Source organism: Gambusia affinis, linkage group LG13 (genome assembly GCF_019740435.1).
Source record: "Gambusia affinis linkage group LG13, SWU_Gaff_1.0, whole genome shotgun sequence".
NCBI classification, from domain to species: domain Eukaryota; kingdom Metazoa; phylum Chordata; class Actinopteri; order Cyprinodontiformes; family Poeciliidae; genus Gambusia; species Gambusia affinis.
In genome coordinates, this window is record NC_057880.1 from 5,049,333 (window position 1) to 5,070,673 (window position 21,341).

Consider the following 21,341-nt stretch of genomic DNA (forward strand, 5'->3'; position numbering starts at 1 on the left):
ACAATTATTTGATATAAAACCATAAAATAATCCACAATAAAAGATTTTGTTCAGGCCTTTTTTTCCCCCACAGATTGAACCACTGCAGCACTGCATTGTTCTAGACTAGTCCACACGGTTAAGCTTTCTGGGACCAAATAACACAAGCTTTGTTAAGAAAGATAAATCATAATTTGATAACTGTCACCCATTTCTTTTCACCCTGAATTTCTCTTTCTCACTCCTGTGTCAGATTCCAACACATCTCCCCGTTTCTCTCAACAGTTATGCCACTCCTCACAACAAAACCACATTCATCATTTCTATTGCTCAAGACTTAGCTGCTACTTTTAGCCATCATTGCTCCCAGTAGTTGCTTTTAATGAGTTGTCTATGCTGCCCTTTAGCTGTTTGTACACCCAGTAAACACCACCATCGGGTAAAAAGTGGCTCCTAGAAACCTGTTACCATGAACATGTTTGTGGTTTACTGAGCAGCTCTGGGCTCTGGTAGGGGGAAATAATCAGACAGAGAAAGAGGAAAACAACTGTCAAGAGTTTTCCTGGGGTCTGTTGATTGGTTGAATAGATCAATCCACAATGCCTCGCCTTCTTTCTTCTTTTGTCATCACAACGATTATCACACCGAGAAGAGAGACGACAAGACAATTAGAAACCAAAGAGGTGAGGCAGAACAAAAGTAAAGTAGCTCACAAAACAGAAGAAGGAGAAATGGATGACAGGGAGCGCTGAGTAGTGGAGGTGGGCTAATACATTTCTGGAAAGAGAATAAAAAGAACTGGAGATGCGGCTACATCTTCAAGAGTAAAAAAAAAAATGTTTCAAGAGAAGGAAGTGAAGAATTTACATATTCTGACAGGTGGAATATATTCCAGTGTTATTAAAAACAGCAAGTCTGGCTCCAGGGAAATGAGTTTATATATGCACGACATGCAAGTAATTGTAACCTTTTACTTATTTATTTTTTTCTATCACAACCACATGTTTCATAGAACACCAAAAGGGGTTCATAATCGGAAATTAGAAGGAAAATTAAACAGTTTTCCTTTTTTTTTTTGGCCTTTTTTCTCCAAGATGCAAAAATCCATTGCAGATAAATTGTCTTCTGAAGTCACACAGTCTTAGTGAACTATTAGTGAACAAAAACTAGGTCCACCCGGGCGTTTTGCACAGCTGGACGGTTGCCACGGGAGATTAAAGGATTTCTCAAACAAGCACGAAAGAATCTAGGGAACACCCCAGGTATGTTTTTGATGAGGGAATCGCAACGTTACATGACGTAAAGGTCCTAAAAGTCAACCTTAGACAATACTGCCTCTTTAGAGTACAACCACAGCAAAAAATTTTTTATTATATTAGATTGTCCCAGACCAATCATGTCTTATTTTCCCTCTCGCACAGTTACAATTGTGTGGCTGTCCGTCACCATGGAGATTTGGGACTATAATGTGACAAATATGAAAAAGGTCAAGTGTTACAAATTGTGTACCAAATTACCATTCGCACCAAAATTCAGAGGTGTACAAAGTTTTACCGTTTATAATATAGAAGCAGTCTGAACTCAAAGACAAGTTGATTGCCGGCAGCCAGCTAGGCCTGGTGCTGACATATTTCATCCATCCATCCATCCATCCATCCATTTTCTGTTCACCCTTGTCCCTATTTGGATTTGGTCTCCTGGGGTCAGGAGGGTTGCTGGTTCCTCTCCAGCTGCGTTCTGGGTGAGAGGTGGGTTCACCCTGGACAGGTCGCCAGTCTGTCGCAGGGCAACACAGAGACATACAGGACACACAACCATTCACACCTAGGGAGAATTTAATTAACCTGACAGTCATGTTTTTGGACTGTGGGAGGAAGCCGGAGAACCCGGAGAGAACCCACCATGCACAGGGAGAACATGCAAACTCCATGCAGAAAGACCCCGGGCCGGGAATCGAACCCAGGACCTTCTTGCTGCAAGGCAACGGCTCTACCAACTGCGCCACTGTGCAGCCCCTGACATATTTCAGACAAAATAATTATTGTATCAAATCAGTTGAATAGGTCAGTGCAAATGTTGACACTTGTGTATGTAACTATGGGGAAACAGCAAGCGCCAATTCGGCTGATCGTTCACACATGCCTGTGGGAGCTCAAGCTGTGTTCATATTCCCACAAATATGTCTCTGAGGGCCCACAGCAGACCACCAGTCGACACGTCTTACCTCTGAAAATGATTGCCATGCAGCAGAGTTACTGGTGAGTGCTGTGTCTCAGTTTGACCTTATTAGGGAAAATTTCGACAAAACCTCACGCTTATTTCCATCTACCGTTTAAATCTGCAATCATAGAGCCTCTGAAGCACGGACAGTCCCCCAGCTGTGTGACAGCGGGAGGCTGAAGCTGCTGCTGCTGAAAGAATTAGGGACTCGCTGGAACTTTTCTCTAAAATAATTGCCCCATGATGACAGAGTCATCCAGGGCTTTATGCAAAAGAGTGAGTCACTTTTCTTGGCTGTGCAGAGATCAGAGTGAAGATTTTTTTGCTCCCCCTCCAATCACAGTGGTGTTGGAGCTGATTCCAGCACCAGTCAGTAAAATTAGCCGTTGGAAGTGCGGCTCACTGTGTTGACACTTTAATTTGAATACAGGATTATCTAAAATGATTGTTTCACACTTGAATAAATCCACGCTTTTTCTTTTTTTTTGTATACAAAGACAGAGAAACACAAATAAACTAGGTAATAGACATTATGTGTGGATGGATTTGGTCTGTCAAATTAGAGACCAAATTAACTTTCATTTGGTCAGTCAAATTAAAGTTAATTTGTTAGTTTGTCGGTTTACTTTGTCGTTTTTAGTATGTTTCTGACACAGCTAGGCCTAAATTATTCACACAAATTCAGGTTTAAATTCGCATTAATTCAACAAAGATCTCTGTTGCTTGAAGGAAATGAAACTGGGATTTCTCCAAAGGCTAGTTATGTAAAGCAAAAGAACAGTTCAAAACCAAACGATTTACGTCTTTACACTTAATTATGAAAATAAGGCAATTCAATAACAATACACTTCTCAATTATCAAAGGAAAAATATTTATTGATTACAGCAGTCGGGATGATCTGCATTTTGCTATACAGTAGAAATGGTGTTCTTTGTATCATCGTTTTTCTTCCAAACAGGACATGGAGTTGACGTGAAAGCGTTTGGTATTGGCCTCACGTGAACACATCACTTTGTCTTAGACCTTCTAAGAATTATTTCAATGATCCCTAACCACTTTAAGATGAGCGATGTGCCTTTTTCAGCAAGGGTAAGCAACCGCTTAATAACGTGCTGTGTTATCTGCTGTCCCAACATGGCCCTCGTTTGTAAAGGCGGGTTGATCTCTCAGGTTTCTCCTGATGGTCTTCACCTCCTGATGGAAGAGCTTGCATTTTCTTCTTCTTGCCAATAAATTTGGGTACTGCTTGTTCGGGTGGCTGGGGAGGCTGGAACTGAAAACAAGTAATTCTGACCATCGTACTTCATACACGAGTTGAGATTAGGAGCTTTTATTTCTTCAGTATATAACTTCCATTTTAAAAAATAAATAAATAAATAAACTTTGTCTTTTATATATTTATTAAAACGGTCTCTGTGTCTTGATAATTTACTATGAGAGAAATAAATCAAGCTACTCCACCTTCTCTCAGTGCTACTATTGCCATCTCCATATAATTGTACCACTCCCGATCAAAAACAACCAGTCAGAGCCAGGAGGAAGGTCTTATTGCTGTCAGTCAGGCTCATGCACGTGCTGCTCAATGTGCAAATGGCAGAGAAACAACTTAATATAACAGGAAATCTGTTAATCTGCTGTCATTTGTGGCTACGCTAACTAGCCTGAGCATTTGTGGCAGGCTATTATGTGGTGAACAAGCTGTAATGCAGAAGAGCAAGGCGGAGGGTCCGAGCAATGTGTACATAGGCTTGATTGACAGCGCTATGACCCTCCTCCTGGCTTTGATTGGTTGTTTCTGACTAAGAACGGCACGTTTGCCCCTCTGCCTACATAAAGGAGGCCGAGGAGCTCAATTTTTTCACACACGATCTGTTTCATATTACCAATATAATGGGACAATTTTAACAACCTTGTGAAAAACATTTTGTTTATAAAAGCGAGATACTGCAGCTTCAATGCAACATTCAAGCCACGTGTCAACTCAGCATTCATGCAGTTACAGCTTGACTGAGAAGGATCAACATAGAGGGATATTTGGAGAAAAATATGGGAAGAGGGACTGAAAACAACAAAAGACAAAAAAAAAACTTCAGCCATCCATCTTTTCAAAGCGGATTTAGAGATTAGACAACAATCACACCCGCTGTCAGACCTCCGTCTCTCTGCGAGCGGGGAGTTAGGAGCCGGACAGAATTTGTCTGAACGGTGGTTTCAGAAGATTGTTTCCTCCCGTGTGAGGGAGTCAGTCGATGCCACAGTCAACTTCAGCTTTATCCACCTCTACATCCGTAGTGGGAATAAACAAAAGCATATTAGAAAACCATGAATACAAAACAGCACTTGGCGAGAACGACGCAAAATGAGCCGTCTCCAAAAAGAAAAAGTTTTGTTTTTTTTTTAAAAAGAAGCTTTTTTGAAACTGAAGCAGAGGAAGTGACCAGAGGAGGAGGAGGCAGACTCATAATGCTGCAAATAATAAAACAGTAAGTGTGCAGCTTGGATGTTAGCCTACACTGCAGAACATGAAACAGCTGCAGACAAAATTACTGGCCTAGTTTAGAAAGCTAAAAGATTAGAAGCACATTCAGAGGCCAGTGGAAGAATGTGGAGATATTATTTGCAGGAGGGGAAAAAAAAGAGTTAGATATATTTTTAATCTGTCATTCTCATATTAGTCATTTGTAAGGCTTTTTCTCTCAAGTGTTATTTTAAAAAATGTAATGTCATCCTGTTGGCTGCACCGCTTTGCTTCACATGGTGTCAAGCTGAAGTATGCTCATTGGGATTTTATATGATAAACCAACAGAAGGAAGATTATACTTGGGAAGTGGAAAAAAAGAAAATACATTTTTATTTATTTATTTATTTATTTTCCATGAAAGCAAAATGTCTAAAATATTATCTGCATTTGTTTTGAGCCCATCAGAGTCAATATTTTGTAGAACCATCTTTTGGTTAAAACTAAAACTATATATCTATAGCTATCTCTCTCTCTCTCTCTCTCTCTCTCTCTCTCTCTCTCTATATATATATATATATATATATATATATATATATATATATATATATATATATATATATATCTGTGTGTGTGTGTAATTAGATTCAGGTCTCAACTTTGACAGTGCCATTCTAACGCATGGTTAAGTGGTGGGAGCAGGACCAAAGTGCAACAGAAATTTGGGACTAGGATGTTAATTGGAAGGCTTTTAATTAAAAATAAAAAGCAACAAGAAACTTACTTACAAAGGGTCCCCTAACATCAAACCAGGTGACGATAATCAAGCATCAAACAGAAGAAGCCAAGGAGATTTAAAACAAAAGAGATGATCATTGACACGGGAACCAGGTGAGTTTCACCAGTGGGATGTTGAACAGCTGTGGGAAAGAATGAGGAGAAGAAACTGAGGGAGGGAGACTAATTAATCAAAGAACAGAGAGAGAAAACCTCCTATTGCTAACAGAAGGAGAATAGCCTACATGAACTAAGAATACCACAAAATAACTAGAAAGCTAAACTTCCAATTATGGAAGGATCCTTTTTTTAATATCATAAACAACCACTTTTCATGGTTTCTGTCATTTTAAATTCGGAAGCACCTTTGGGTTTCATCTGATCAGCTCTAAAGATGGGCAGAGCAAACAGAAGAACTACAGACGGATCCAGATGCAGCGATACAGGAGACAGAGAGCGAGATGAATGCGTTTCCCAGGCGACCTGTCTTCAGGTGAATCTAACATGGCTTGGATCGATACTGCAAACCTTGCTGTTTTGTTTCTGACACCCACTCCCGCCCACTCTCTGCAAAAAGGCAGAACCCGGGGAGGGTCAGAGCAATTCCTCTGACGGTAAAAGTGCAAGCCATTAAGCAGCTGTCTGTCTGTCTGCAAATCCTACCTAGCTTTGTTTTAATCTGCTGATTAAGTCTGAGGATCTTACAAAAGATTTGACAAGTAGTCAAAGTCTTTTCTCTCCAGCAGTCTGCTTTTTTTGTTGACAGGACTGTTCCGTTTAGATTATCAAAACTCCTACTTTTATGTCGCTACTTTTCATTTTAAAACAAAAGGTATTTCACAACTGTTACAGCTAATTACATATTCAGCAAAGTTTTATAGATATTCAGACATGTGCTACACAACAAACGTCAGACAAGCAGATGTCCTACTGTTTTATAATGCAAAAGGGTGGGGCATCTTCAATACCTTGAGGATTATCTTCCATGCAGGTGGATTTTGGTCCAGGGGTGTGTTGTACTGATTTTTCAAGTCAGGTCAACCCTCAGTATTTAGAGGGTTTCTGCGGGACATATGGGGACAAATCGTGTCATTTTGGTCAGAGGAAGTTTGGACTGACTTTTCAAGAGTGTGGTAGTCCCACAGATTTTGGGGGGGCATCATGCAGGACATGTGTCGTAATAAATTGCATTTTATCTGTGCAAGTTTTATAAAGCCAAATCGAACACACAGTGCTTTACATTTGTGTTTGAAAGGTAGCATGAATGTGTTTTCTCCGGGTGCTCCGGTTTCCTGCCACAGCCCAAAAACTTTTCTGAAAATTGGTCTTAGGATGTGTTATAAACCAATAAAATATTATTTTTGTCATACATGTTAAGTCACTTAAAAATCTAAAACGCTGCACGAAAAGACGTGAGCGCAGCTCGTGAGCGACAGCTTTCGCCACATAGATCGTTTCCGGGTACCACTTGCTCCGACTGTTTTTAGCCATAGCAGCAAGAGCAGTACCATAAACAAGAAGCAAAAGTTAAATGGAGATTCTGAGCTGCCTGTTGCTCTGCTGTTTCTCATAAGCGGAGAGAAATTGGAGTAACGCAGACTGCGTCTCTGGTGTGCTCATTTACATGCTGTTTTTCAGCTTCATCTGCTGCTGACGGGTCCAGAACCCTGGTACCCGTTACAGAGGTCAGCAACACTTCAGCCTGAAAATGATTCCATCCTTCTGTTCTACCAACACCGAGCAACACGATCCAAACCACACACGTACCTGGTCAAATTAAAGTCCAGAACCTTTCCTTTCCAAATGTAAAAGTGTCGCCTCTCCACATAAAAACCCACAGAACAAGTTTGTTCCATTTGACATGGAATCTTCCAAGGAATCAGAAGAAAATGTTTTGCAAAACATCTTTGGCCCTCTTGTAGTAAACAGTGTAATGGCTGTCCTGCCGTAGGCGCCTGGCAGAAGAGAGTTAATATCCGCATAAAATGGAACCATGTGGAGCTGAGGGCAATGAGGCTGAACTTTAAAGTTACTTTCAGCTCATGTAAGTTTAATTCTCATTGACATGAAGAGACGTAGCTGTGAGCCACACCACGTTCAGTGGAATTAAAATCACCAAATTGCATCCACCACAAAATAATCCCGCTGTGCGGTCTGCCCGTAGTATAGCTGTCCGTCGGTCAGGCTGGAAGCACTCTGTTTCCTCACTGAGGGTCAGGGACAGTGAGGGGTCATTATCCAACAGCAACATTCTCCAGAAAATAAGCCCAACAATGATTTCTCACTGAGAGAAACGGCTACAGAGGCTTAATGTAAATTGCAAATATGCGAGTGTGTGAGGTGCAGAGGCTTAATGATGAAAAACTGCACATATTGGCACGAAGACTTCTCAGTGCTGCCAAATTTGCAAAAGTGCTGATCTAACAACACCTTCCGCTGCAGGTAATTCCAACTTTTAGCTTTGAATTAGACGTGTGACTTTTGTGAGAAGCCCTTCCTGTGGGAATCGCTAAAAAGAACATTTTGCAAAGAAAAGGGTCACATGCAAACTTTCTTTCCCAGCAACAAACCTGCATAACAACTTAAATTCACCTTCATAATGTTCAGTTTCAATTCAATTTCACATACTCACCATGACAAATGAGGCGACTCTAGAATAAACATTTGTCCCAAGGAGAAGTATGAGTAAAGCAATGTGTCGTTTCTTCTGAGTTTTAGATTTAATCAATGATCATGATGTATGCAGATCACTCTGGTACCTTTTTAATTTGCCTTCGTTAAAAAACAGGAACTAATGAGAGGACATTGAAACAAAGTAGTGGAGCATTTTTGTTAGTTAAGATCCTGGGTTGTTTTGAGGTTTGTTTATTATTCTTTAGTCTTATTTTTGTTTTACTTTAGTTCAGTCCTTGTCAGTGACTAGTTTATTTCTTGTCTCTCGGTTTTTTGGTTAATTATGTTTCTTTAGGTCGAGTTATTCTTCTTTAGTGTTGGATTTATTTCTAAGACCCCTGTGTACGCTCCCTCGTCCTCTGTGCCACTTTCTCTCTCTCTCTCTCTCTCTCTCTCTCTCTCTCTCTCTCTCTCTCTCTCTCTCTCTCTCTCTCTCTCTCTCTCTCTCTCTCTCTCTCTCTCTCTCTCTCTCTCTCTCTCTCTCTCTCTCTCTCTCTCTCTCTCTCTCTCTCCACTCACATCTACAATGAGTTAGCCAATCAGTCCAGGTCCATTGTTCCACATTCACTCTCCCAGTATTTAAACACTTCTGTTGCGGCTTCCTGTTACACCCCATGACGTCCCCGATTTACCACGTTTGCGTTTATTGGTATGAATTGCTAACCCATTCTGGTATCCTGTTTTTGTTTGGCTCTGGTTCCCTATGGGTTCTTTGTAAATTTTAAAATTTTTTAATCATCTTTTTTCATTAAAATTTTTCACATCCACATATTCACACATCATGACAATTTTAGAGTTCTGAATTCTTTCTGGTATTGAAACATTTAGAGAAATTAGTGAAGAGACGGGTAAATAACTAATGGCAACAATTAATGATATACTCCTACTACTAGTAGTTGGCTGTGTATGTTTATTCTGTCACCAGCCTGTCTGCTCGTTAGTGTGTTAGCATTTAGCTGACAGTGCATCGTCATCTATGTGAGACCTGCAACTCTAATATTTATAATAACACCAACCTAACCAGTTAGATCTAAGTTGATTTTTTTTATTCATCACAGAACAATTTCATGTCCCATTAGTTTACGGTATTTTCCTAATGTCATCTGTTTTTTTTTTTTGTTTTTTTTTTCTGCATTTAAACTTCATAACAATTTTTTTTGTTTTTGAGTCCTCAGCTGAAAGTTGAGAAATAAACAGGAAAAGCACAGCTCATAAGTAGGCAACACAGTAAGTTTTAAAGGTAATATATATATATATATATAAATGCAGACTGAAAAGTTTTCTCTAAAATGAAATTCAGCCATTTGACCATTATGTAAGAGGTCTATTATCCTTTCTATTTTTCTTTCTTTTGCTTCCATTTACAAGCCCATCTCACAGCTCCATTTTCGTGTTCTGGTGTCCCAGAAATAAGTGCCGGCTCGACGTCTTGAACAATGTTTAAAGTGCAAGTGAAAGGAGGTGAGAGAGGATTTGTATTAAGTATTTTTATATCCTAAAAGATTCTTGTCTTTCACTCAAATGACATGGCTGCAGTCATAGAGACGTTCCAACGGCTTTCAGTGACGTCGTTAAAGCAGACCGGCGCTGACCCGGTCAGCACCCGGCGAGAGATTCAGAAGAGTTTGTTTGTTTGGCTTGTGTTCAAATTTTATTTGCCTACCTTTTGATCTAAAACTATTTATTGATCACTCCAGGAGCTTTGTTCATCTCACATTAGTTTTAAGAGCAATAGCTGCGTTTGCTGCCTCGACCAACTAAAGTAAAACTAGGATTGAGAACCAGTGTTACGAGTTCTTTCAACCTTTTCATTGCGTTTTGTATGCTGCAGTGACTCTTCCTGCCTTGAGTTAATGGTACTTTAGGAATCAGAATTAGGATTTCTGACACAGGGGTTGACAAATTTGCCTCACCATGTTGAATTAAATTCAGCCGCTGCACCATATTCTTTCAAATTTATTTCAGGCTTCTTCGTCTCCAACTTTATTCAGTTTGACTGCTTAAGAGGATTTAGGGACATGAAGTTATTTTTCCCAGCTCTAGCTGTACCCTAAAAGTAACAACAGTTTTTTTCCCCCCCATAACTTTCACTGACTGAGAACATGACATTTTTAGGCAAAGTAAAATCCTTCTACAAGTCAAATCCCTGCATGGTGCGGTTGTCCGAATGGACACAAATGGAAATAAAGCATCAGACAACATCATTTGTGGAAAACAACAGATACTCTGAGCAAATGGAAAAACCTTGAAATAAAGCAATAATTTTCTCAACATCTCAAAATCCAAAAGATTTATGTATATACATTTTCCTGATCATTATCAAAACATATTAGTCTCTTTGGATTTTCAGATTATTCTGAAGCACATTAATTCAATTTAAACCAGCTCAAATTGACTCTCTGTCAGCAACATCATAAAACCTGAGTTTCTTTGTAGGCACAAAAAACACTGCAATGCAGTGCAACTGTTACGTCAGAAAACATCTGTGTGATTTATCTCAAAGCAAATAATGTCATAATCATGAAATGGTGCCTTGCTAGCTAAACCAACACACCCATTCCTTCAACCGCTATAAGATATACATCATCGCCATTAGTTGCACATTGTTTGAGTTATTTAAAGTGACAGTACAATAAACAGCACACGGCAGTGAAGCCACCCTTCATGCCGTCTGCTTAAGCTCTATGGAAGTCATATAACATCCCCAGCATAAAGGTGATAAAAGCCCCCTTTCATGCTCATGCACACACATAAACGCACCGTCTCTCCCATTTGAAATTATTTTCCAATGGAACTAATTTGACCTTTGAGCCTTTTGGAGTGCTGTCACAGCTCAGTGCAGCAAGAAAATTGGAAGATATCCTTTATAGTCACACATAAAACTTCCTCGCCTTCTTTTCACGACCACCTACACGTACGGTTACATAAAAAAAAGAAGAAAGAAATAACTTACAAATTCTTACGCAGTAATAATGGCACGAGTTACCAAATGTAAGCATATAGTCAAGTGTACTTAAGAGAGAAAGCAATGGGCTGTGTTATGCAACAAGAATAAAGCTTTTAAACTCCAGGACATGTGGGGACTTTGGCAGTATTTTCTTCTTAAGTCCCTCAAATGTTTGCCATGTCTACTGACAATACACATAATCATGAAACCACTCTCTAACATGAGCGGGGTTCACAATATAAAACCTTGTTCAGTTAATGGTCTATTTGTTCCTATTCCCTGATTTTTATGGCGCTCTCAGTAGCATGCCTGAGTTATCACACAAATATCCAGAACATTAACTGGAACAGTGATGATTTTGCAGTTCTACCACGAGACGGTACACACACCTACACACAAACAGAGGCACTATAAGTCTTTATGAACAGATCCCAGCCAAAAGCTAGAAGCGATGAGTTAAGAACCATAAGCTGAAGCGGAGGAAAGCATGAGAGTTTGAAAATATACTGGGATGGTTTTGCAGGACCAAACTTACGTTTGAAAAGTATTTCATGTTCAGTGATGGATTTGCTGGTCACTGGATGTACCGTAGTTGTTTTTTTCTTTCTTTCTTTCTTTCTTTTTTTTACCTCTGGTAGTTTGCTCTGCTGTCCTCGTTTGGGTCAACATGACCTGTCTGTCCACTTTGCGTAATTAAATTCAGTTTATTTATTTTTTCAGTCTAATAAAACAGTCACATATAAAAACAGTAGTAATAAATAATAGCAGCTGGTTTACGTCGAATGATCTTCATCGGGTTGCCATTCACCTGACAGAGAATATGGATTTCTCATTTCCATGAAAACAGAAAGTAATCACAAGTGTTGTCACAGATAGTGATTATCTCCACGGCCCGGCTCCCCACAAACGGCTTCATTTTCAAATTCACTAGATAAATGTCCATATTTTTTGTCCTCCATTGTGTTTAGTCCTTCAGTATCCATGTGTTCTTAATTCTATGGGCTTTTTGTGAGCTTTCTGTGGCTATAGATGCAGAAGGGCACTGAGGGTTTAAATACATATTACATGCAAAGCTGGTTATGAAAAACAAAGCTTATCTCTTATTATTATGTGAACATTTCATTGAAGTCTTGGTACAAAGTTCCTAAAATAGAAAATGATGCATTATTTTGTTAGAAATGTCAAAGAATGTCTATGTCACTGAGAAATTATATCATTAGGTGATAGGTATTTCTTAAACCTACATAAAAAGAGAACCACAGACAACGTTTATGAGTTTTCAACCAAGCTTCTGCAGAAGGAGAAGACCACTTTTCCAAGGTGTTTACCATGCAGTCTGACTCCCTGCAGCAGAGCCTGTCTTTTTATTTAGCAGAAGAAAGAAGGGAGTCGAGAGTGAAATGTGGGAGAGTGATAAATCAAAGAACGGATATTCTGAAACAAGGAAGGATTACATTCCACACACAAGCAGCTTAAGGAGAACCAACAATGAGTCTTTTAATATGTACCCAAACAAGTTCTGATTTAACAATAAATATTGAACAAGCAAGGCTTATATAACTTAAAAGTGCAGGAGTGCAAAATTGAGTTGCTAAAAATGATAGTAAAACATATCAATGGCATATTAAATAAAATTTAAATAAAAATTTAATGCCTATTTTCTGAGGTAAATGTTAAAATTGGCTTCGTACACAGGATAATAAATTTGAAAATAAAATAACATAACTATGAATAAATCATTCAGGCCTTGAAGTAACAAAAAAAAGGTGCATAGAAAACTTATTTATTGCTCATTTTGCGACACACTGAACTACTCTGATGCAGCCAAGCCAGATACCTGCCATCTTTTCTTGGATGCCAGTTCATCAGTGTCGGGGCTCCGGGTTTGAGCTGAGGAAACCTTCATTATCAAACAAAGGTGTTTGTCAGTCAGACGTCTCCTAGGAGACGTTTCCGTCATCTTCATTGAGGAGAAAAGTTGCTCACATACAAATGTAAACAGATATTCTCTCTCCCACCTGTCCACAAAAGTTCCATTTTCTGTCTTTCTTTCTGCCATTTTTTGGTAGGGTAACACAGTGACAGCTGTAGTTTGAGGTCGCAGTGTGGTTTGGGGGAGAGGCACGGGGATGTGGGGTGCACCGGGGCGTTCAACCGAAGGAGTACGCAAGAATTCAGATCACCACCTTCCTAATACATCCATGTCCGCTACCATAAGTGCTACTGACACAGAGGAGGAGGCGTGTCTGCCTCTGTCCTGATTGCCAAAAAACAGCAGAGCATTATGGGATTTGTAGTATAAGCGGTGAATGCAGCGTCACAGCGTTGCCACCGTATAATATCGGCGGGTCAGCTCTAATATTAATTTGAAATTGCCTCGCGGGCCAAATATAATTACAATGCGGGTCAAATTTGGCCCGCGGGCCAGAGATTGACACCTATGATCTAAAAGATACATTAGAAATATACTGACAGGAGAAAACATCGCCACTCAACTGGTTACTTTATTATCTTAACGTACAGAGAGAGACAGCTTTAATAAATGTAAGAATGTTCATTACAAAGGTAAATTTGAAAGCAGACAAAAAAAAACCCCATATATGTGTGGAGACTGTGGGCTCAGAACAGATCTGTGTGCACTGGTGCTTGGCTTCTCAACTAATCATTGACTTTATTAGATGTATTATCCCATCATTTTTAAAAGAGGAAAAGGGAGGGAGGCAGGAGTTATATATTCAGTATATTCTGAGAGAAATGCATTTTAAAGGCCTGACTGTGTGGGAGCCATTAACCATAGAGCCATGTTATTATGTGCCTGTCACCTCAATCATAAGTGGAACTACTGTGTGCACCTCTGCACGGTCGGCCACATGTGGCATTTATGCAGAACTATTCAAGTAGATGGAGGAACGTCAAGTCTTTGAGCTTACTGCAAGCAAAGCGCTTGCATAAATTATATGCTTGCTTACAGAATAAAGATTTTATTTAATTTATTTTTTTCCAGATCTTCCTAGGCACTCCTGGGTTTAGGATTCTGAACGGCACACGCAATAGAATTATTAGACTCAATGAGAACAATTTGACTTATTTATCCTGATTTATTTATTTTAATTTGTTTCCGAAGAGCTTCAGTCGTATGTTTCGAGTAATTTTAAGAAAAGCCTCATGCGGCCAAGTCGCTCATCTGTGAAGTCGACGTGGCTGAACAGGTGAAGTCAGTCCACAGTTGATATCTGCCTCAGAGTTGGCAGCAGTTTTGGCTTGCAGGTTTGAAATGAAAAGCACTTCATGCAGCACACCGTTCTTGAAGTAATGCTCTCAGAGCCCCGACTGCAATGCAGGATTTCCATATACAAGTGCAGAGTGACGCAGCACTCAGCAACTTCTGCTCAGTATGTGTGAGTTGTCAACAAAGAATTGCAGTGTTTTTACACTGACATCTACTCCAGAGATGTCCAAGGGCATGATGCAAAAATATAACATTTTCTGTTTTAATGGGAAAGAGCAAATATATTTCCTTGTCATGAATCTCTAGAAGTTATAAATCCAGACATAAAACTGATTGAAGATGTCAGTAGCAGTGTTTCTATTAACCACAGAATAGAGCAAAACTGAAATTAGGAAAATAAATTTACTTAATGGAAAGATGACAATTTTTAAAACAGGTTTTGTGCAGGGATGAGGTGGTTTTCCAGGTGTATCAAATTGTATGTATTTAGCAAAACGCCAAAAGGAAGCACTTTCTGATTTGTTTGATATTCTCGCATCACACAAATCACATGCACATACATAGCCACGCCCCAGTAGTAGTAGATGTCTACCATCTCTCCCGCTTGGTCCAATTTGGGTTATGTGCCACAGGTCTGGCCCCAGTAGCATCCACTCCGTGCATTCGAAAATGTTGAACTATAATGGTTTCTGTTTTTTTGCTGTGTTTGATTTGTGTGCACTAAATTGTCTACTTAGTGTATTTCCAGTTTCCCCAACTTTTTGCACCAGATTACATAGATTATATTTTCATGTTTCCACATGATTCTTTGTGCAATGGTCCAATGTTTATTGTTGTTTGTGCCACGAATGAGCGGTTTATGATGTGTACGGATCATGAATCGACTCTGTACAGTCGGTTTGCACGGACTGAAAGGTCCTTGAGACTTGGATTTTCCTGAAATGCTGAGATAATTCTCCAATTTTGCGCCTGTGGCAATTCCTTTTGCAGTTGTTCAAAGTTATTTCTGATTGTTTTGTGACTTTTTAGCGTGAATTGTGAGAACGGTCCAATGAGTGGGATTGTGTGTAGATTTGATGGATGATGATTTGGTTTTGCTTATTTTGCTCTGGATTTTTCCACCAGAGTTCACACAGTTCATAAAAAGTTGTCGTTCGTTCATGTTGAATCCGTAGCTCGTCTATGAAATTGCCAACTTCAGTTTCACCAAAACGCTGCACATACATAGCCACTCCCAAGTGTAAGGGAGTCGTTGCTCCAACGCCTGAATTGGGCGCCAACGTCTATGAGTTATGAATATAGTTCATGTATCTGTTTACGTCGCTGCCGTGAGTTTAGTGACTTATCATGTGGACAAGCTTATTCACGTATGATTGTATTCAAAATGTGTTTCTTTTTCCATCAGCAGAATATTTGCGCAAATTTGTAATTGAAACTCGAAAAAATATAATTCTAAAATCGGGCTATTTGCTGATTTAATTGCCTATCATCCGCAAATAAGGAATTTGTCACTTACGCCGTGTTGAATGCAAATCCCCTCATTTCCAGGGCTGCTCTTGAAAATGTTCAATATGCAGACATTAGAGCTCAGTTCTACAAGGAACTCCTTCATTTAAGCAAAATGACAACTTTTTTCCAACCAATTCAAGGATTTTATTAAAATGAAATTATGCTACGAAATGAAAGGATGGTTATAATACCTGATGGAGTTCTTTCAAAAATGAGCATCTATAAGGGTTTAAGGTCAGAGCAGCTCTAAAACAGACGGCAGATTAACTGTGATCTTTCACAGGATCGTTCTTAAGCAGCGCTTTTAACCATACAGATTTATAATTAAAATCACCTCCATTGCTAAGGAACCTGAATGTCATGTTCTGTGTTTTCCTGTGTTTATTTTGAAGTTTCCTGTGTGTCTGAGTCTCCGTGTTGTCCTGTCTCCCCTTGATTAGTTCCCAGGTGTGTCTCGTTCCCTGATTACCCTCTGTGTATTTAGTGTCACCTGTGTCTCTGTGTCTTGTTGGATCCTCGTCATTCGTCACGTCTATGTCTCGTCCCTCCGTCGTCCTGTTCCCTGTGATCTGGTTTATTTCATTAAATTCATTATTTTGCATTCAATCCAGTCCAGCTGCGTTTCTGCCTCACCTCCACACCCCAACATGACAGAAGGATCCAACCACAACCGAGGTGAGGGCGCTCCCCTTTGGGGGCAGATGAACCGAGAGAACTGGATCCAGCAGCAGTTGGAGTTGGCACAGAGGGATCTCTACAAGGATGTAGAGATCCTGCCTTCTCCGCTGTTGCTGGAGGAGATGGGTCTGAAGTCGGACTACGACTTGCAGAGGGAGGCTTTCCGGGGGACGAGACTGGCCTTGGCACCCCCCGGATTCGCTCCCGGCCGTTTTTCCCGCCTGGGAGCACAACCTCCGAAGTCTGCCCGGAAGAAGCGGCGTGAGCCGCCGGTGGATCCGGCCCCTCGTCGCCTTCTGGGAACACCACCTCCGCTGTTTGCCCGGCAACAGCGACGTGAGCCGCCGGTGGACCCGGCCCCGCGTCGCCTTCCGGGAACACTACATCCTCTGCCTGCCCGGAAAGAGCGACGTGAGCCGCCGGTGGACCCGGCCCCTCGTCGCCTTCCAGGAACACGTTCTCCGCTGCCGGCCCCGAGGCGCTTCGCCGGCACCCCTCCGCTGCCGGCCCCGAGGCGCTCGCCCGGCACCCTCCGCTGCCGGCCCGAGGCGCCGCCCGGCACCTCCCTCGCTGCCCGGCCCGGCGCTGCGGCACCCTCCGCTGCCGGCCCGGCGCTTCGCTGGCACCCCTCCGCTGCGGCCCGAGCGCTCGCCGGCACCCTCCGCTGCCGGCCCGAGGCGCTTCGCGGACTTCCCCGCAGCGCCCGAGGCGGCTCGCCGCACTTCCCGCAGCGGCCCGGCGGCTCGCCGACTTCCCCGCAGCGGCCCGGCGGCTCGCCGCACTTCCCCCGCAGCCGGCCCCGAGGCGGCTCGCCGCACTTCCCCCGCAGCCGGCCCCGAGGCGTTTCGCCGCCTCCGCAGCTGCCCCGGCGGCTCGCGGACTTCCCCGCCCGGCCCGGCTCGCGGACTTCCCCGCAGCCGGCCCAGGCGGCTCGCTGACTTCCCCGCAGCGGCCCGAGGCGGCTCGCCGGACTTCCCCCGCAGCCGGCCCCGAGGCGGCTCGCCGGACTTCCCCCGCAGCCGGCCCCGAGGCGGCTCGCCGGACTTTCCCCGCAGCCGGCCCCAGTAAGTCCCGAGCTCCGTCCCAGTGCCAGTCCCGAGCTCCGTCCCAGTGCCAGTCCCGAGCTCCGTCCCAGTGCCAGTCCCGAGCTCCGTCCCAGTGCCAGTCCCGAGCTCCGTCCCAGTGCCAGTCCCGAGCTCCGTCCCAGTGCCAGTCCCGAGCTCCGTCCCAGTGCCAGTCCCGAGCTCCGTCCCAGTGCCAGTCCCGAGCTCCGTCCCAGTGCCAGTCCCGAGCTCCGTCCCAGTGCCAGTCCCGAGCTCCGTCCCAGTGCCAGTCCCGAGCTCCGTCCCAGTGCCAGTCCCGAGCTCCGTCCCAGTGCCAGTCCCGAGCTCCGTCCCAGTGCCAGTCCCGAGCTCTTTCCTAGTGCTCCCCCAGCGACTCCTATGCGCCGAGGTCGGCCCCCGGACCCCCTCCGTGGCTCCCGCTTCCTGCGCCGAGGTCGGCCCCCGGACCCCCTCCGTGGCTCCCGCTTCCTGCGCCGAGGTCGGCCCCCGGACCCCCTCCGTGGCTCCCGCTTCCTGCGCCGAGGTCGGCCCCCGGACCCCCTCCGTGGCTCCCGCTTCCTGCGCCGAGGTCGGCCCCCGGACCCCCTCCGTGGCTCCCGCTTCCTGCGCCGAGGTCGGCCCCCGGACCCCCTCCGTGGCTCCCGCTTCCTGCGCCGAGGTCGGCCCCCGGACCTGTTCCGCCCCTGAGCCTCCGCCCACTGGGTTGGGTTTGTTTTTGTGTGTTTTGGACTCTTGGCCTCCACCCACTCGGTTGGGTGTGTTTTTTGTTGTTTTGGACTCTGGCCCTCCGTCCAGCGCCCCCTCCGCCCACCCTTGTTGTATTTTGGACTTTTTTGTTTTTGGGGCGTCTAGGAGCCGCCCTTTAAGGGGGGGGTACTGTCATGTTCTGTGTTTTCCTGTGTTTATTTTGAAGTTTCCTGTGTGTCTGAGTCTCCGTGTTGTCCTGTCTCCCCTTGATTAGTTCCCAGGTGTGTCTCGTTCCCTGATTACCCTCTGTGTATTTAGTGTCACCTGTGTCTCTGTGTCTTGTTGGATCCTCGTCATTCGTCACGTCTATGTCTCGTCCCTCCGTCGTCCTGTTCCCTGTGATCTGGTTTATTTCATTAAATTCATTATTTTGCATTCAATCCAGTCCAGCTGCGTTTCTGCCTCACCTCCACACCCCAACATGACACTGAATGTTTGATACTTCCAGTCACTCAAAGACATAATATAATATACATAAACTGTTAATGAAGTGTTACAGTAAAGTCATTGTGCTTTGACAGGATTAGCTTAAGGTTTAATGACACAGCAGTAATTACCATAATGTGATTTTTCTAGACTGACTTACTGACATTTACATAACCCATCTATTACATAACACAACTTAACATGTTTCTAGGCTGGAAAATGGGAAACATTACCAGAATAATCTATGTGGTCAAATATAAGATTTTACTCGGTGCATTGTAGGGATTATTGAACAATGATATGCTAAATAAAGCTTTTTTATTTTCTTGTCTCTCAGATTTCTAATTTTCTTGTGGCGTTGTTTCCTTACTCAATATGATCAGAACCCATCCAATCACTGAACAGATGTTTAGAACAGATAAATGTGTGAATGTGCCAAAACTTCCTCCAGCTGAACAAAAACAAAACTGAAGTTATTATTTTTGGACCTAAAGAGGAACGATCTAGTCAGTGCAAAGCTTCAGTTATTACAACTAAAAACCAGTGATCAGGCCAGAAACCTGGGAGTAGTGATGGACTCTGACCTGAACCTTCAGAGCCACGTAAAGACAGTCACAAAGACGGCCTTCTATCACCTGAAGAACATTTCCAGGATTAAAGGACTAATGTCTCAGCCAGATCTAGAGAAACTCATCCATGCGTTTATCTTCAGTCGTATTGATTATTGTAATGGCGTCTTCACAAGTCTGTCCAACAAATCAATCAAACAGCTACAGCTGATCCAGAATGCTGCTGCTCGTGTTCTCACTAAAGAGCACATAACACCAGTTTTAAAGTCTCTCCACTGGCTCCCTGTAGCTCAAAGAATAGACTTTAAAATACTGTTGTTAGTTTATAAATCACTGAATGGTTTAGCACCACAATACATTAAAGATCTGCTGCTGTTGTATCAACCTTCCAGAACCTCTCAGGTCTTCTGGTTCTGGTTCTGCTCTGCATCCCCAGAACCAGAACCAAACGAGGAGAAGCAGCATTTAGCATCTATGCACCAAAAATCTGGAACAAACTTCCAGAAAACTGTAAAACAGCTGAAACACTGACTTCCTTTAAATCTCAACTAAAAACCCACTTGTTTAGAGTTGTATTCGAAACGTAATCAATTGCAAATTTATTGATGTTGTGTTTTTATTGTTGATTCTATGTTGCATTGTATTTTGTGTTTGATTTGATGTAAAGCACTTTGAAATGCCTTGCTGCTGAAATGTGCTATACAAATAAAGTTTGATTTGATTTGATGTTGAAATGATTTTAGTAGCTGGTCTGACCCACGTGCAGAAACCCTCAGACAACAAAACAACAAATAACTTTAGCAATTTACTAAAAAAAAAAAGAATAAAAAAAAAAAAGAAATTGTAAGAGTCCACAGCAGGAGGCGTCAGGGGAGCAGAAGGTTCAGCACAGCCGAGAATGGACAGGTCGGTCTGTTTGATCCGATCTGGAGCGCGGCGGAGGGCGGAGCAGGTTTAAGCACAGTGGAGCGTCACGGAGAAGAGACGGGTCCAAGCTGCCAGCCAGGTAGGGCTTTGTCCAGAAGGTTCACCTACGACCTCTCAGATCTTCAACCATCTCTGGGGAAAATGTCAATAAATAAATACTGGGTTTTTTATATTCCCCGTTGAAATGATGTTTGTTTCCACAAAAAAATCACTGACTGCAGTTCTTCTTTGATTTCCAGAGAAAGAGGTTTGACCAAATTTTATTTTCCATTTTCTAATTAAAGAAGGGGGACTTTTCTGAGCGTTCACATCATGTAATAATGTTTTTGCCTCATTGAAAACATATCTAGAGTGTTGCTTTGACCCTTTCATTCATATTTAAGAAATACTTTAATCTCCCGTGGCAACCATTCAGCTGTGCAAGACGCCAGGGTGGACGTAGCCCCACCTTCGAGTTGCATCTCCGTCTTGGGGCTTCAGCCTCAGAGCAGCCTTGCTCCATATGTCTCCCCCACTCAGCTCCTTCAGACTAGCCAGCAGCAATTACCAAACACCTGGTGGAACTGCACATCTGCTGAGCTCATCATACAAGCTACTCCTCAGTGAAACGCTGGTAAAGCCGTTGTTAAAGGGTTAATGGAGCAGCCGTGTTGTGATGACTTCCGGAAGGCGGAGTTTCAGAAAGAGCAGGAGTTTTAAAGGGACAGAACACGATTTCAAGGCTTCAAATAACAAAGTGGAAATTCTTTAAAATCATATGTAATATATAGCATTTTTTAAAACAACTGAAGGTAATATGAATGTGCTATAAAATTGCACTATGTGCCTAAAAAAATACATAATCCAGCCAGATTGCAATTAAATAAATACCAACCCACACTGCTATCTCACTGCAAGCTCAACTCAGAAGTTTGCAGCTCTATAAAACATCCTGGCAGATAATGGCCTGCCGCTGACCAGCAGCTACTGGTGAAGATAAATTTGTTTGTCCCGCCAATTGATGACTGCTTCTCTGTGAGACATCATTAACATCCTGCAGCTGAGCTCCTGATCAGTGGACTCACTTAAGCGATAATGGTAGCATGTGTAATTCATAGAGGAAGCTACTGCAAACTGATCAAAAGTGACATTTGCTTG